This window comes from Pseudophryne corroboree, assembly GCF_028390025.1.
Source record: "Pseudophryne corroboree isolate aPseCor3 chromosome 3 unlocalized genomic scaffold, aPseCor3.hap2 SUPER_3_unloc_13, whole genome shotgun sequence".
In the NCBI taxonomy this organism is placed as follows: Eukaryota; Metazoa; Chordata; class Amphibia; order Anura; family Myobatrachidae; genus Pseudophryne; species Pseudophryne corroboree.
In genome coordinates this window covers 1,061,557-1,079,026 of record NW_026967501.1, presented here as the reverse complement: position 1 = coordinate 1,079,026, position 17,470 = coordinate 1,061,557, and the positions used below count along the sequence as shown (strand labels likewise).

The 17,470-nt window shown below is 49.7% G+C and overlaps 1 protein-coding gene across 1 annotated transcript in view; it reads left to right on the top strand.

Annotated features, from left to right (window-relative positions):
* The first annotated feature begins 1,093 nt into the window (after positions 1-1,093).
* LOC134983336 (oocyte zinc finger protein XlCOF6.1-like) overlaps positions 1,094-17,470 on the top strand; it is a 376,610-nt gene continuing 360,233 nt past the window's right edge. Inside the window, exon 1 of the mRNA XM_063949045.1 lies at positions 1,094-1,209. The gene's annotated coding sequence lies outside the window, so the exon portion shown is untranslated. The remainder of the gene's footprint in view (positions 1,210-17,470) is intronic.

Here is a 17,470-nt window from a genome sequence, read left to right as displayed (position 1 = left end):
ATGTGTCTGGGTGATGGCTGGAGAGGTGACTGCTGGGAATGGGGCATTATACAGTAACACCAGGGGATGTGTCTGGGTGATGACTGGAGAGGTGACTGATGGGAATGGGACATTATACAGTAACATCAGGGGATGTGTCTGGGTGATGACTAGAGAGGTGACTGCTGGGAATGGGGCATTATACAGTAACACCAGGGGACGTGTCTGGGTGATGACTGGAGAGGTGACTGCTGGGAATGGGACATTATACAGTAACACCAGGGGATGTGTCTGGGTGATGACTGGAGAGGTGACTGCTGGGAATGGGACATTATACAGTAACACCAGGGGATGTGTCTGGGTGATGACTGGAGAGGTGACTGCTGGGAATGGGACATTATACAGTAACACCAGGGGACGTGTATTGGTGATGACTGGAGAGGTGACTGCTGGGAATGGGATATTATACAGTAACACCAGGGAATGTGTCTGGGTGATGACTGTATCACTGTGTGTGTCAGGTTCCTATAAGGTGTCAGGATGTCACTGTCTATGTCTCCATGCAGGAGGGAGAGTATATAGAGGAACACAGGGGTCTGTACAAGGACGTGATGATGAAGAATCACCGGCCCCTCACATCACTGGGTAAGAGGAGACTGTCATGTATTGTACAGGGGAGAGCAGGTATGGGGCCCCCTATATACACACATCATCTGATAATCACATATATACACTGTACTCAGTCACTGTGTGTCTCCTACAGATGGGCCCAGTAACAGAGATACCCCAGAGAGATGTCCCCGTCCTCTGTATTCCCAGGACTGTACAGAGGAGAATCACAGGACCCCACAGGAGGATCAGGTAGGTGGGATTTAGGGTCTCCCCAATATACCAAAGTGACTGTCACTATATGATATGTAGAGAAGCTGTGTGTCTTATACACTGATATTATACTGTTTCACCTCAGTCTAATCTGACTGTATGCAAATGTCATTATAGTGTTTCTTGTTTTTTTTTTTAAGGTACAACGTCTGTCTGATATTAAAACAGAATATATAGAGGGAGAAGAAGAGACGTATGTGACTGATATAAAGGCAGAAGATATAGAGGAAGAAGAAGAGACGTATGTGACTGATATAAAGACAGAAGATACAGAGGGAGAAGAAGAGACGTATGTGAGGGGTGATCAGCAGTGTAAGGAGGAGGAGATTCCTACAGATATCAGCACAGGTGAGTAATAAACACTTTTCTCTGACGTCCTAAGTGGATGCTGGGACTCCGTAAGGACCAAGGGAATAGCGGCTCCGCAGGAGACACGGCACAAAAAGTAAATGCTTTAGGACTAGCTGGTGTGCACTGGCTCCTCCCCCTATGACCCTCCTCCAAGCCTCAGTTAGAATTTTGTGCCCGGCCGAGAAGGGTGCAAGCTAGGTGGCTCTCCTGAGCTGCTTAGAGTAAAAGTTTAGACTTAGGTTTTTTTATTTTCAGTGAGTCCTGCTGGCAACAGGCTCACTGCATCGAGGGACTAAGGGGAGAAGAAGCGAACTCACATGCGTGCAGAGTGGATTGGGCTTCTTAGGCTACTGGACATTAGCTCCAGAGGGATTGATCACAGGCCTAGCCATGGATGGGTCCCGAAGCCGCGCCGCCGGCCCCCTTACAGAGCCAGAAGACAGAAGAGGTCCAGAAATCGGCGGCAGAAGACGTCCTATCTTCAGTAAAGGTAGCGCACAGCACTGCAGCTGTGCGCCATTGCTCTCAGCACACTTCACACTCCGGTCACTGAGGGTGCAGGGCGCTGGGGGGGGCGCCCTGAGACGCAATATAAACACTTTTTTTGGCAAAATATACATCACATATAGCTCCTGGGCTATATGGATGTATTTAACTCCTGCCAGTTTTTCTGTAAAAAGCGGGAGAAAAGGCCGCCGAGAAGGGGGCGGAGCCTATCTCCTCAGCACACAAGCGCCATTTTCCCTCACAGCTCCGCTGGAAGGACGTCTCCCTGACTCTTCCCTGCAGTCCTGCACTACAGAAACAGGGTAAAAAAGAGAGGGGGGGGCACTAATTTGGCATATATAAACTACATAGCAGCTATAAGGGAGAAACACTTATATAAGGTTGTCCCTATACATATTATAGCGCTCTGGTGTGTGCTGGCAAACTCTCCCTCTGTCTCCCCAAAGGGCTAGTGGGGTCCTGTCCTCTATCAGAGCATTCCCTGTGTGTGTGCTGTGTGTCGGTACGTGTGTGTCGACATGTATGAGGAGGAAAATGGTGTGGAGGCGGAGCAATTGCCGGTAATAGTGATGTCACCCCTTAGGGAGTCGACACCTGACTGGATGGTCTTATTTAAGGAATTACGTGATAGCGTCAGCACTTTGCAAAAGACTGTTGACGACATGAGACAGCCGGCAAATTAATTAGTGCCTGTTCAGGCGTCTCAAACACCGTCAGGGGCTCTAAAGCGCCCGTTACCTCAGTCGATCGACACAGACACGGACACTGACTCCAGTGTCGACGGTGAAGAAACAAACGTATTTTCCAGTAGGGCCACACGTTACATGATCACGGCAATGAAGGAGGTTTTGCATATTTCTGATACTACAAGTACCACAAAAAGGGGTATTATGTGGGGTGTGAAAAAACTACCTGTAGTTTTTCCAGAATCAGATGAATTAAATGAGGTGTGTGATGAAGCGTGGGTTTCCCCCGATAAAAAACTGCTAATTTCTAAAAAATTATTGGCATTATACCCTTTCCCGCCAGAGGTTAGGGCGCGCTGGGAAATGCCCCCTAGGATAGATAAAGCGCTCACACGCTTATCAAAACAAGTGGCGTTACCGTCTCCTGATACGGCCGCCCTCAAGGAACCAGCTGATAGAAAGCTGGAAAATATCCTGAAAAGTATATACACACATACTGGTGTTATACTGCGACCAGCAATCGCCTCAGCCTGGATGTGCAGTGCGGGGGTAGCTTGGTCGGAGTCCCTGACTGAAAATATTGATACCCTGGACAGGGACAATATATTATTGACTATAGAGCATTTAAAAGATGCATTTCTATATATGCGAGATGCACAGAGGGATATTTGCACTCTGGCATCAAGAGTAAGTGCGCTGTCCATTTCTGCCAGAAGAAGTTTATGGACACGACAGTGGTCAGGTGATACGGATTCCAAACGGCACATGGAAGTATTGCCGTATAAAGGAGAGGAGTTATTTGGGGTCGGTCTATCGGACCTGGTGGCCACGGCAACAGCTGGGAAATCCACCTTTTTACCCCAGTTCACCTCTCAGCAGAAAAAGACACCGTCTTTTCAACCTCAGTCCTTTCATCCCCATAAGGGCAAGCGGGCAAAAGGCCATTCATATCTGCCCCGGGGTAGAGGAAGGGGGAAAAGACTGCAGCAGGCAGCCTCTTCCCAGGAACAGAAGCCCTCCCCCGCTTCTGCCAAGTCCTCAGCATGACGCTGGGGCCTTACAAGCGGACTCAGGTACGGTGGGGGGTCATCTCAAGAGTTTCAGCGTGCAGTGGGCTCACTCGCAAGTGGACCCCTGGATCCTGCAGGTAGTATCTCCGGGGTACAGATTGGAATTCGAGACATCTCCCCCTCGCCGGTTCCTGAAGTCTGCTTTACCAACGTCTCCCTCCGACAGGGAGGCGGTATTGGAAGCCATTCACAAGCTGTATTCCCAGCAGGTGATAATCAAAGTACCCCTCCTACAACAGGGAAAGGGGTATTATTCCACACTGTTTGTGGTACCGAAGCCGGACGGCTCGGTGAGACCTATTCTAAATCTAAAGTCCTTGAACACTTACATACAAAGGTTCAAATTCAAAATGGAGTCACTCAGAGCAGTGATAGCGAACCTGGAAGAAGGGGACTATATGGTGTCTCTGGACATCAAGGATGCTTACCTCCATGTCCCAATTTGCCCTTCTCACCAAGGGTACCTCAGGTTCGTGGTACAGAACTGTCACTATCAGTTTCAAACGCTGCCGTTTGGATTGTCCACGGCACCCCGGGTCTTTACCAAGGTAATGGCCGAAATGATGATTCTTCTTCGAAGAAAAGGCGTCTTAATTATCCCTTACTTGGACGATCTCCTGATAAGGGCAAGGTCCAGAGAACAGTTAGAGGTCGGAGTAGCACTATCTCAAGTAGTACTACGACAGCACGGGTGGATTCTAAATATTCCAAAATCGGAACTGAGTCCGACGACACGTCTGCTGTTCCTAGGGATGATTCTGGACACAGTCCAGAAAAAAGTGTTTCTCCCGTAGGAGAAAGCCAGGGAGTTATCCGAGCTAGTCAGGAACCTCCTAAAACCAGGCCAAGTGTCAGTACATCAATGCACAAGGGTACTGGGAAAAATGGTGGCTTCTTACGAAGCGATTCCATTCGGCAGATTCCACGCAAGAACTTCTCAGTGGGATCTGCTGGACAAATGGTCCGGATCGCATCTTCAGATGCATCAGCGGATAACCCTGTCTCCAAGGACAAGGGTGTCTCTTCTGTGGTGGTTGCAGAGTGTTCATCTTCTAGAGGGCCGCAGATTTGGCATTCAGGACTGGGTCCTGGTGACCACGGATGCCAGCCTTCGAGGCTGGGGAGCAGTCACACAGGGAAGAAATTTCCAGGGAGTGTGGTCAAGCCTAGAGACTTCATTTCACATAAATATACTGGAGCTAAGGGCAATTTACAATGCTCTAAGCCTAGCAAGTCCTCTGCTTCAAGGTCAGCCGGTGTTGATCCAGTCGGACAACATCACGGCAGTCGCCCACATAAACAGACAGGGCGGCACAAGAAGCAGGAGGGCAATGGCGGAAGCTGCAAGGATTCTTCGCTGGGCGGAAAATCATGTGATAGCACTGTCAGCAGTGTTCATTCCGGGAGTGGACAACTGGGAAGCAGACTTCCTCAGCAGGCACGACCTCCACCCGGGAGAGTGGGGACTTCATCCGGAAGTCTTCCACATGTTTGTGGACCGTTGGGAAAAACCAAAGGTGGACATGATGGCGTCCCGCCTCAACAAAAAACTAGACAGGTATTGCGCCAGGTCAAGGGACCCTCAGGCAATAGCTGTGGACGCTCTGGTAACACCTTGGGTGTTCCAGTCAGTGTATGTGTTCCCTCCTCTGCCTCTCATACCCAAGGTATTGAGAATTATAAGACGGAGAGGAGTAAGAACTATACTCGTGGCTCCAGATTGGCCAAGAAGGACTTGGTACCCGGAACTTCAAGAGATGCTCACAGAGGACCCATGGCCTCTGCCACTAAGAAGGGACCTGCTTCAGCAAGGACCCTGTCTGTTCCAAGACTTACCGCGGCTGCGTTTGACGGCATGGCGGTTGAACGCCGGATCCTGAAGGAAAAGGGCATTCCGGAGGAAGTCATCCCTACCCTGATCAAAGCCAGGAAGGAGGTGACCGCACAACATTATCACCGTATTTGGCGAAAATATGTTGCGTGGTGTGAGGCCAGGAGGGCCCCGACGGAGGAATTTCAACTGGGTCGATTCCTGCATTTCCTACAAACAGGAGTATCTATGGGCCTCAAATTGGGGTCCATTAAGGTTCAAATTTCGGCCCTGTCAATTTTCTTCCAGAAAGAATTGGCTTCAGTTCCTGAAGTCCAGACGTTTGTCAAGGGAGTACTGCATATACAGCCCCCCTTTGTGCCTCCAGTGGCACCGTGGGATCTCAATGTAGTTCTGGGATTCCTCAAATCACATTGGTTTGAACCGCTCAAATCTGTGGATTTGAAATATCTCACATGGAAAGTGGTAATGCTGTTGGCCCTGGCCTCGGCCAGGCGAGTGTCAGAATTGGCGGCTTTATCTTACAAAAGCCCATATCTGATTTTCCATTCGGACAGGGCAGAACTGCGGACCCATCCCCAGTTTCTCCGTAAGGTGGTGTCAGCGTTTCACCTGAAACAACCTATTGTGGTGCCTGCGGCTACTAGGGACTTGGAGGACTCCAAGTTGCTAGACGTTGTCAGGGCCCTAAAAATATATATTCAAGGACGGCTGGAGTCAGAAAGTCTGACTCGCTGTTTATACTGTATGCACCCAACAAGCTGGGTGCTCCTGCTTCTAAGCAGACGATTGCTCGTTGGATTTGTAGTACAATTCAGCTTGCACATTCTGTGGCAGGCCTGCCACAGCCAAAATCTGTAAATGCCCACTCCACAAGGAAGGAGGGCTCATCTTGGGCGGCTGCCCGAGGGGTCTCGGCTTTACAACTTTGCCGAGCAGCTACTTGGTCAGGGGCAAACACGTTTGCAAAATTCTACAAATTTGATACCCTGGCTGAGGAGGACCTGGAGTTCTCTCATTAGGTGCTGCAGAGTCATCCGCACTCTCCCGCCCGTTTGGGAGCTTTGGTATAATCCCCATGGTCCTTACGGAGTCCCAGCATCCACTTAGGACGTCAGAGAAAATAAGAATTTACTTACCGATAATTATATTTCTCGTAGTCCGTAGTGGATACTTGTACATAGTTATTGTTACAAAAATCGGGTTTTGTATTGTTGAGAGCCATCTTTGCAGAGGCTCCTCTGTTATCATGCTGTTAACGGGGTTCAGATCACAGGTTGTACAGTGTGATTGGTGTGGCTGGTATGAGTCTTACCCGGGTTTCAAAATCCTTCCTTATTGTGTACGCTCGTCCGGGCACAGTATCCTAACTGAGGCTTGGAGGAGGGTCATAGGGGGAGGAGCCAGTGCACACCAGCTAGTCTTAAAGCTTTTACTTTTTGTGCCCTGTCTCCTGCGGAGCCGCTATTCCCTTGGTCCTTACGGAGTCCCAGCATCCACTACGGAGTACGAAAAATAGAATTATCGGTAAGTAAATTCTTATTTTCGCTAACGTCCTAGTGGATGCTGGGAACTCCGTAAGGACCATGGGGAATAGCGGACTCCGCAGGAGACTGGGCACTCTAAAAGAAAGATTAGGTACTATCTGGTGTGCACTGGCTCCTCCCTTTATGCCCCTCCTCCAGACCTAAGTTAGAATCTGTGCCCGGCTCGAGCTGGTTGCACACTAGGGGCTCTCCTGAGCTTCTAGTAAAGAAAGTATTTATTAGATTTTTTATTTTCAGTGAGATCTGCTGGCAACAGACTCACTGCTACGAGGGACTGAGGGGAGAGAAGCGAACCTACCTGCTTGCAGCTAGCTTGGGCTTCTAGGCTACTGGACACCATTAGCTCCAGAGGGATCGAACACAGGCCCAGCCTCGGTCGTCCGGTCCCGGAGCTGCGCCGCCGTCCCCCTTGCAGAGCCAGAAGCAAGAAGAACGTCCTGGAAATCGGCGGCTAAAGACTCCAGTCTTCATTAAGGTAGCGCACAGCACTGTAGCTGTGCGCCATTGCTCCCTATGCACACCACATACTCCGGTCACTGATGGGTGCAGGGCGCTGGGGGGGGGGGCCGCCCTGGGCTGCAATTAGAGTACCTTGACTTTGGCAAACAACACATAATATAGCCTAATAAGCTATATATGTGTAAAAATCCCCTGCCATAATACACTTATAAGAGCGGGAGAAGTCAGCCGAAAAAGGGGCGGGCCTATCTCCCTCAGCACACTGGCGCCATTTTCTCTTTACAGTGCAGCTGGAAGACAGCTCTCTAGGCTCTCCCCTGCAGTTTCCAGGCTCAAAGGGTTAAAAAGAGAGGGGGGGCACTAAATTTATGCGCAAACTGTATATAAAAAGCAGCTATAGGGATAAATCACGTTCTGTTAGTGTAACTTCCTGATTAAATAGCGCTGTGGTGTGTGCTGGCATACTCTCTCTTTGTCTCCCCAAAGGACTTTGTGGGGTCCTGTCCTCAGTCAGAGCATTCCCTGTGTGTGTGCGGTGTGTCGGTATGGCTGTGTCGACTTGTTTGATGAGGAGACTTATGTGGAGGCGGAGCAGGTGCCGATAAATGTGATGTCAACCCCTGCAGGGCCGACACCAGAGTGGGTGGATATGTGGAAGGTATTAACCGACAGTGTCAACTCCTTACATAAAAGGATGGATGACGTAACAGCCGTGGGACAGCCGGCTTCTCAGCCGGCGCCTGCCCAGGCGTCTCAAAGGCCATCAGGGGCTCAAAAACGCCCGCTACCTCAGATGGCAGACACAGATGTCGACACGGAGTCTGACTCCAGTGTCGACGAGGTTGAGACATATACACAATCCACTAGAAACATCCGTTGCATGATTTCGGCAATGAAAAATGTGTTACACATTTCTGACATTAACCCAAGTACCAGTAAAAAGGGGTTTTATGTTTGGGGAGAAAAAGCAGCCAGTGTTTTGTTCCCCCATCAGATGAGTTGAATGGAGTGTGTGAAGAAGCGTGGGGTTCCCCCGATAAGAAACTGGTAATTTCTAAAAAGTTACTGATGGTGTACCCTTTCCCGCCAGAGGATAGGTCACGTTGGGAGATATCCCCTAGGGTGGATAAGGCGCTCACACGTTTGTCAAAAAAGGTGGCACTGCCGTCTCAGGATACGGCCACCTTGAAGGAGCCTGCTGATAGAAAGCAGGAGGCTATCCTGAAGTCTGTATATACACACTCAGGTACTATACTGAGACCTGCAATTGCCTCAGTATGGGTGGTCTGATACCCTGTAAGATAATATTGTTACCCTCGACAGGGATATTATTTTGCTAACCATAGAGCATATTAAAGACGTCGTCTTATATATGAGGGATGCACAGAGGGATATTTGCCGGCTGGCATCCAGATTTAATGCAATGTCCATTTCTGCCAGGAGGGTATTAGGGACCCGGCAGTGGACAGGTGATGCTGATTCTAAAAGGCACATGGAGATTCTGCCTTATAAGGGTGAGGAATTGTTTGGGGATGGTCTCTCGGACCTCGTATCCACAGCAACAGCTGGGAAGTAAAAAGTTTTACCTCAGTTCCCTCACAGCCTAAGAAAGCACCGTATTATCAGAAACAGTCTTTTTGGCCACAGAAAAGCAAGCGGGTCAAAGGCGCTTCCTTTCTGCACAGAGGCAAGGGAAGAGGGAAAAAGATGCACCAGACAGCCAGTTCCCAGGATCAAAAATCTTCCCCCGCTTCCTCTAAGTCCACCCCATGACGCTGGGGCTCCACAGGCGGAGCCAGGTGCGGTGGGGGCGCGTCTCCGGAACTTCAGCGACCAGTGGGCTCGCTCACAGGTGGATCCCTGGGTTCTGCAAGTAGTATCACAGGGATACAAGCTGGAGTTCGAGGCGACTCCCCCTCACCGTTACCTCAAATCAGCCTTACCTGCTGCCCTCGGAGAAAGGGAGGTAGTACTGGCGGCAATTCACAAGCTGTATCTTCAGCAGGTGATAATCAAGGTACCCCTCCTTCAACAGGGAAGGGGTTACTATGACACAATGTTTGTGGTACCGAAACCAGAGGGTTCGGTGAGACCCTTTCTAAATTTAAAATTCTTGAACATTTATATAAAAAAGTTCAAGTTCAAGATGGAATCGCTCAGAGCGGTTATTGCAAGCCTGGAAGAGGGGGATTTTATGGTGTCATTGGACATCAAGGATGCTTACCTGCATGTCCCCAATTATCCACCCCACCAGGAGTACCTCAGGTTTGTGGTACAGGAATGTCATTACCAATTCCAGACGCTGCCGTTCGGTATGTCCAAGGCACCGAGGGTATTTACCAAGGTAATGGCCGAAATGATGATGCTCCTCCGAAAGAAGGGAGTCATGATTATTCCGTACTTGGACGATCCCCTTATAAAGGCGAGGTCCAAAGAGCAGTTGCTAGTCAGCGTAGCACTATCTCAGGAAGTGCTACATCAGCACGGCTGGATTCTAAATATACCAAAGTCGCAGCTGATTCCTGCGATGCGTCTGCTGTTCTTGGGCATGATTCTGGACACAGAACAGAAGAAGATATTTCTCCTGGTGGAGAAGGCCCAGGAATTATCATCTCTGGTCAGGGACCTCCTGAAACCAAAGCAGGTGTCGGTGCATCACTGCACGCGAGTCCTGGGAAAGATGGTAGCTTCTTACGAAGCAATTCCCTTCGGCAGATTCCATGCAAGGATATTCCAGTGGGATCTGTTGGACAAGTGGTCCGGATCGCATCTCCAGATGCATGGGTTAATCACCCTGTTCCCGAGGGCCAGGGTGTCTCTGCTGTGGTGGCTGCAGAGTGCTCCTCTGCTCGAAGGCCGCAGATTCGGCATACAGGACTTGGTCCTGGTGACCACGGATGCAAGCCTCCGAGGTTGGGGGGCAGTCACCCAGGGAAGAAACTTCCAAGGACAATGGTCGAGTCAGGAAACTTCCCTACACATAAATATTCTGGAACTAAGTGCCGTTTACAACGCCCTGAGTCAAGCAGAACCCCTGCTTCAAAACCAACCGGTTCTGATTCAGTCAGACAACATCACAGCGGTCGCCCATGTAAACCGCCAGGGCGGCACAAGAAGCAGGGTGGCAATGGCAGAAGCCACAAGGATTCTTCGATGGGCGGAGAATCACGTGATAGCACTGTCAGCAGTGTTCATTCTGGGAGTAGACAACTGGGAAGCAGACTTCCTCAGCAGGCACGACCTCCACCCGGGAGAGTGGGGGCTTCATCCAGAAGTCTTCCAGCTGATTGTGAACCGTTGGAAACGGCCACAGGTGGACATGATGGCGTCCCGCCTCAACAAAAAGCTAAAAAGATATTGCGCCAGGTCAAGGGACCCTCAGGCGATAGCTGTGGACGCTCTAGTGACACCGTGGGTGTACCAGTCGGTTTATGTGTTCCTTCCTCTCCCCCTCATACCCAAGGTACTGAGGATAATAAGGAGAGGAGTAAGAACTATACTCATTGTTCCGGATTGGCCAAGAAGAGCTTGGGCCCTCATTCTGAGTTGATCGCAGCAGCAAGAAAGTTAGCAATTGGGCAAAACCATGTGCACTGCAGGGGAAGCAGATATATCATGTGCAGAGAGAGTTAGATTTGGGTGGGTTATTTTGTTTCTGTGCAGGGTAAATACTGGCTGCTTTATTTTTACACTGCAAATTAGATTGCAGATTGAACACACCCCACCCAAATCTAACTCTCTCTACACATGTTATATCTACCCCTCCTGCAGTGCACATGGTTTTGCCCAATTGCTAACTTTCTTGCTGCTGCGATCAACTCAGAATGAGGGCCTTGGTACCCAGAACTTCAAGAAATGGTCTCAGAGGACCCATGGCCTCTGCCGCTCAGACAGGACCTGCTGCTGCAGGGACCCTGTCTGTTCCAAGACTTACCGCGGCTGCGTTTGACGGCATGGCGGTTGAACGTATCCTAAAGGAAAAGGGCATTCCGGAGGAAGTCATTCCTACGCTGATTAAAGCTACGAAGGAGGTGACCGCAAAACATTATCACCGCATATGGCGGAAATATGTTGCTTGGTGTGAGGCCAGGAAGGCACCAACGGAGGAATTTCAGCTGGGTCGATTTCTTCACTTCCTACAGTCAGGGGTGACTATGGGCCTCAAATTGGGTTCCATTAAGGTCCAGATTTCGGCTCTGTCGATTTTCTTCCAAAAAGAACTGGCTTCACTGCCTGAAGTTCAGACTTTTGATAAAAGGAGTGCTGCATATTCAGCCCCCTTTTGTGCCTCCAGTGGCACCTTGGGATCTTAACGTGGTGTTGGATTTCCTAAAGTCGCATTGGTTTGAGCCACTGAAAACAGTAGAGCAAAAATATCTCACGTGGAAAGTTGTCATGCTTCTGGCCTTGGCTTCGCCAGGCGTGTATCAGAATTGGCGGCTTTGTCATGTAAAAGCCTTATCTGTTTTTCATATGGATAGGGCGGAATTGAGGACTTGTTCCCAATTTCTTCCTAAGGTGGTATCAGCGTTTCATTTGAACCAACCTATTGTGGTGCCTGCGGCTTCTCGGGACTTGGAGGATTCCAAGTTGCCGGACGTAGTCAGGGCCTTAAAAATCTATGTTTCCAGGATGGCTAGAGTCAGGAAAACTGACTCGCTATTTATCCTGTATGCACCCATGCTCCTGCTTCAAAGCAGACTATTGCTCGTTGGATTTGTAGCACGATTCAACTTGCACATTCTGCGGCTGAACTGCCGCATCCTAAATCTGTAAGAGCCCATTCCACGAGGAAATGGGCTCTTCTTGGGCGGCTGCCCGAGGGGTCTCGGCTTTACAACTTTGCCGAGCTGCTACTTGGTCGGGTTCAAACACATTTGCAAAATTCTACAAGTTTGATACCCTGGCTATGGAGGACCTTGAGTTTGCTCATTCGGTGCTGCAGAGTCATCCGCACTCTCCCGCCCGTTTGGGAGCTTTGGTATAATCCCCATGGTCCTTACGGAGTTCCCAGCATCCACTAGGACATCAGAGAAAATAAGAATTTACTCACCGGTAATTCTATTTCTCGTAGTCCGTAGTGGATGCTGGGCGCCCATCCCAAGTGCGGATTGTCTGCAATACTTGTATATAGTTATTGCCTAGCTGGAGGGTTATTGTTATGAGCCATCTGTTCGTGAGGCTCAGTTGTTATTCATACTGTTAACTGGGTATAGTATCACGAGTTGTACGGTGTGATTGGTGTGGCTGGTATGAGTCTTACCCGGGATTCCAAATCCTTTCCTTATTGTGTCAGCTCTTCCGGGCACAGTTTCCCTAACTGAGGTCTGGAGGAGGGGCATAGAGGGTGGAGCCAGTGCACACCAGATAGTACCTAATCTTTCTTTTAGAGTGCCCAGTCTCCTGCGGAGCCCGCTATTCCCCATGGTCCTTACGGAGTTCCCAGCATCCACTACGGACTACGAAAAATAGAATTACCGGTGAGTAAATTCTTATTATTACAGAAGTCACATATTCTCATTGCTCAGTCACTACAGCAATCTCTTATCCAACAGCCTCCTCTGTCATCAGCCTTGTTCTCAGTTGGGTGTTTCTAACACAAGGCTATCCATGACAAATATCACATGTAGAGAGTTTTCTCATACTTCCTAGAGTATGCTGGGGACGCTTTGAGAACCATGGGGTAAAGACTGGATCCGCAGGAGACATGGGCACTTTAAGACTTTAAAAGGGGTGTAAACTGGCTCCACCCTCTATGCCCCTCCTCCAGACTCCAGTTAGATTCTGTGCCCAGCGAGACTGGATACACTTAGGAGCTCTCCACAGTTTCTCCGAAAAAAAGACTTTATTTAGGTTTATAATTTTCAGGGAGACCTGCTGGCTACAGGCTCTCTGCATCGTGGGAGTGAGGGGGGAGAAGCAGGACCTACTTCTGTGCGTTTAAGGGCTCTGCTTCTTAGGCTACTGGACACCATTAGCTCCAGAGGTTCAGATCACTTGGTGCACCTAGCTGCTTGTTCCCGGAGCCGCGCCGTCACCCCCCTCACAGAGCCAGAAGACAGAAGCCGGATGAGTAAAGGAAGATCAGAAGACTTCAGTGATGGCAGAAGACGGCAGTGGGATCCGACGACACGCCTGTCGTTCCTGGGTATGATTCTGAATACAGAATTACGGAGAGTTTTTCTTCCAGTGGAAAAGGCTCTGGAAATACAGAACATGGTAAAACAGATTCTGAAACCGGCAAAAGTGTCAGTTCTTCAATGCACTCAATTGCTGGGGAAGATGGTGGTGGCCTACGAAGCCATTCTGTATGGCAGGTTCCATGCCAGGGGTGCTTCAGTGGGACCTGCTGGACAAGTGGTCCGGGTCTCACCTGGACATGCACCGGAAAATAATCCTATCTTCCAGGACCAGAATCTCTCTTCTGTGGTGGCTGCACAGTTCTCACCTTCTGGAGGGACGCAGGTTCGGGATTCAGGATTGGATCCTGGTAACCACAGATGCAAGTCTCCGAGGCTGGGGAGCAGTCACACAGGGGTGAAACTTTCAGGGAAAATGGTCAAGCCAGGAAGCTTGTCTGCACATAAACATTCTGGAATTAAGGGCCATTTACAACGGCATTCTGCAAGCGGAACATCTTCGCGGTCTGCCCGTCTTGATTCAATCAGACAACATAACAGCAGTGGCGTACGTAAACCGCCAGAGCGGAACAAATTTCAGCCTTATCAATTTTCTTTCAGAAAGAATTGCCCTACCTTCCGGAAGTTCAGACCTTCGTCGGGTGTGCTGCACATCCAACCTCCATTTGGGCCCCCAGTGGAACCATGGGATCTTAATGTGGTGTTGCAGTTCCTGCAATCTCCTTGGTTTGAACCTTTACGTAAGGTTGAGTTAAAATTCCTTACTTGGAAAGTAGTCATGTTGTTGGCCTTGGCGTCCGTGAGGTGAGTTTCTGAATTGGCGGCTTTGTCTCACAAAAGACCCTATTTAATCTTCCATGCTGATAGAGCGGAGTTGAGAACTCGTCAGCAATTTCTACCAAAAGTGGTTTCCTCATTTCACGTAAACCAGCCTATTGTGGTGCCAGTGGCTACTGATGCCTTGGCGGAATCGAAGTCTCAATGTGGTCAGAGCTTTGAAAATCTATGTCGCCAGAACGGTGCAGATTAGGAAAACAGAGGCTCTGTTTGTCCTGTGTGCTCACAACAAGATTGGGATTCCTGCTTCCAAGCAGACTATTGCACGCTGGATCTGTTATACGATTCAGCAGGCTCATTCTACGGCAGGGTTGCCAATACCGAAATCGGTGAAAGCTCATTCTACCAGAAAGGTGGACTCATTCTGGGCGGCTGCCCGAGGGGTTTCTGCATTACAACTTTGGCGAGCTGCTACTTGGTCGGGTTCAAACACCTTTGTGAAGTTTTACAAGTTTGATACCCTGGCTGAGGAGGACCTCATGTTTGATCAGTCGGTGCGGCAGAGTCATCCGCACTCTCCTGCCCGTTCTAGAGCATTGGTATAAACCCCATGGTTTTGAAGCATCCCCAGCATCCTTTAGGACGTATGGGAAAATAGGATTTTAATACCTACCGGTTACAGACCTAGGCCCTCATTCCGAGTTGTTCGCTCGCAAGGCGAATGTAGCAGAGTTACACACGCTAAGCCGCCGCCTACTGGGAGTGAATCTTAGCTTCTTAAATGTGCGACCGATGTATGCGCAATATTGCGATTACAAACGAGTTAGCAGTTTCTGAGTAGCTTCAGACTTACTCTGCCTGTGCGATCAATTCTGTGCTTTTCGGTCCTGGCTGACGTCACAAACACACCCAGCGTTCGTCCTGGCACTCCCACCGTTTCTCCGGCCACTCCTGCGTTTTTTCCGGAAACGGTAGCGTTTTCAGCCACACGCCCCTTAAACGCCGTGTTTCCGCCCAGTAACACCCATTTCCTGTCAATCACAATGCGATCGCCGGAGCGATGAAAAAGCCATGAGTAAAAATACTTTCTTCATAGTAAAGTTACTTGGCGCATGCGCAGTGCGAACATTGCGCATGCGCACTAAGCGGATTCACACTGCGATGCGATGAAAATCTCCGAGCGAACAACTCGGAATGAGGGCCCTAGTCTCTACAGCTACTGCTGGAAAATCGTAATTTTTACCTTATGTTCCCCCAAAACATAAGAAAACGCATCATCAAATGCAGTCCTTTCGGCCCAATAGATACCGAAGAGGAAGAGGCTCTGCCTTCCTTGCTGCTAGAGGCAGGGAAAGAGGTAAAAGAAACCCAGGCTTCTCTGCCTCCCAAGAACAGAAGTCCTCCCCGGCTTCTGCCAAGTCCACCGCATGACGCTGGGGTTTCCCTGCGGGAGTCCTCGCCGGTTGGGGCACGTCTCAAGCTCTTTAGCCAGGTCTGGGTTTGCTCGGGCCTGGAACCTTGGATTTTAAAAATTGTGTCACAAGGGTACAAACTAAAATTTTAAGACGTTCCCCCTCGCCGATTATTAAAATCAGCCTTGCCAGCTTCTCTGACTGGCAGAGAGGTAGTGTGCGACGCAATACAAAAATTGTGTCAGAACCAGGTCATTATCACGGTTCCCCCTGCGCAACAGGGACAAGGCTTTTATTCCAGTTTATTCGTGGTTCCGAAGCCGGACGGCTCGGTCAGACCGATCCTCAACCTTAACCTAAATTACTTTCTGCAGAAATTCAAGATGGAGTCTCTCAGAGCAGTGATCTCCAGTCTGGAGGAAGGGGACTTTATGGTCTCCTTAGACATAAAGGATGCCTACCTACATGTTCCCATTTATCCTCCTCATCAGGCCTTCCTGCGCTTTGTGGTTCAGGATTGTCATTACCAATTTCAGACGTTGCCATTTGGGCTGTCCACGGCTCCGAGGATTTTTACCCAAGTGATGGCGGAGATGATGATTCTTCTTCGCATGCAAGGTGTCATGATTATCCCATACTTGGACGATCTCCTGATGAAAGCCAGATGCAGGGACAAGTTGTTACAGAACATTGCACTGTCCCTGAAGGTGTTGCAACAACATGGCTGGCTCCTCAACCTGCTGAAATCTCAGTTGATCCCTACGACCCACCTGTCGTTTCTGGGGATGAATCTGGACACAGAACTACAGAGAGTTTTTCTTCCGGAAGAAAAAGCTCTGGAACAAATCTTAAAATCAACCAGAGTGTCGATCCATCAATGCACTCGCTTGCTGGGAAAGATGGTGGCGGCCTACGAGGCCATTCAGTTTGGCAGATTCCATGCCAGAGTATTCCAGTGGGACCTGTTGGACAAGTGGTCCGGTTCCCACCTACACATGCAACGGACGATAGTCCTGTCCTCAAAGACAAGAATATCACTGCTGTGGTGGCTGCACAGTTCTCACCTCCTCGAGGGACGCAGGTTCGGTATTCAGGATTGGATTCTAGTGACCACGGATGCAAGTCCCCGGGGTTGGGGTGCAAGGAAGATGGTCAAGTCAGGAGACTTGTCTCCACATAAACGTTCTGGAATTAAGGGCCATTTACAACGGCCTTCTACAAACTGAATGCCTTTTTCAAAGTCGACCCTTCCTCATCCAGTCGGAGAATGTAACAGCAGTAGCTTACATCAACAGCCAGGGCGGAACAAAAAGCAGAGCAGCAATGACAGAAGCCACAAGGATTCTCCGCTGGGCGGAGAAACATCTAAGCGCTCTGTCAGTTATCTTCATTCCAGGAGTGGACAACTGGGAAGCAGACTTCCTCAGCAGACACGATCTCCATCCAGGAGTCTTCACAGAAGTGACAAGTCGCTGGGGTACTCCCCAAGTAGACATGATGGCGTCTCGTCTCAACAAGAAACTCCAAAATGATTGCACCAGGTCAAGGTACCCTCAAGCCATAGCAGTGGGCGCTCTGGTGACACCGTGGGTGTTTCAGTCGGTATGTGTTCCCTCCACTTCCTCTCATTCCGAGAGTGTTAAAAATTATAAGAAGAAGAAAGGTTCCAACGATCCTCATTGTTCCAGATTGGCCAAGGAGGGCTTGGTATCCCGATCTTCAGGATTTACGCATAGGAAATCCCTGGCTGCTTCCTCTACGAGAGGACCTGTTACAGCAGGGGCCGTGTCAGTATCAAGATTTACTGCGGCAACGTTTGACGGCATGGC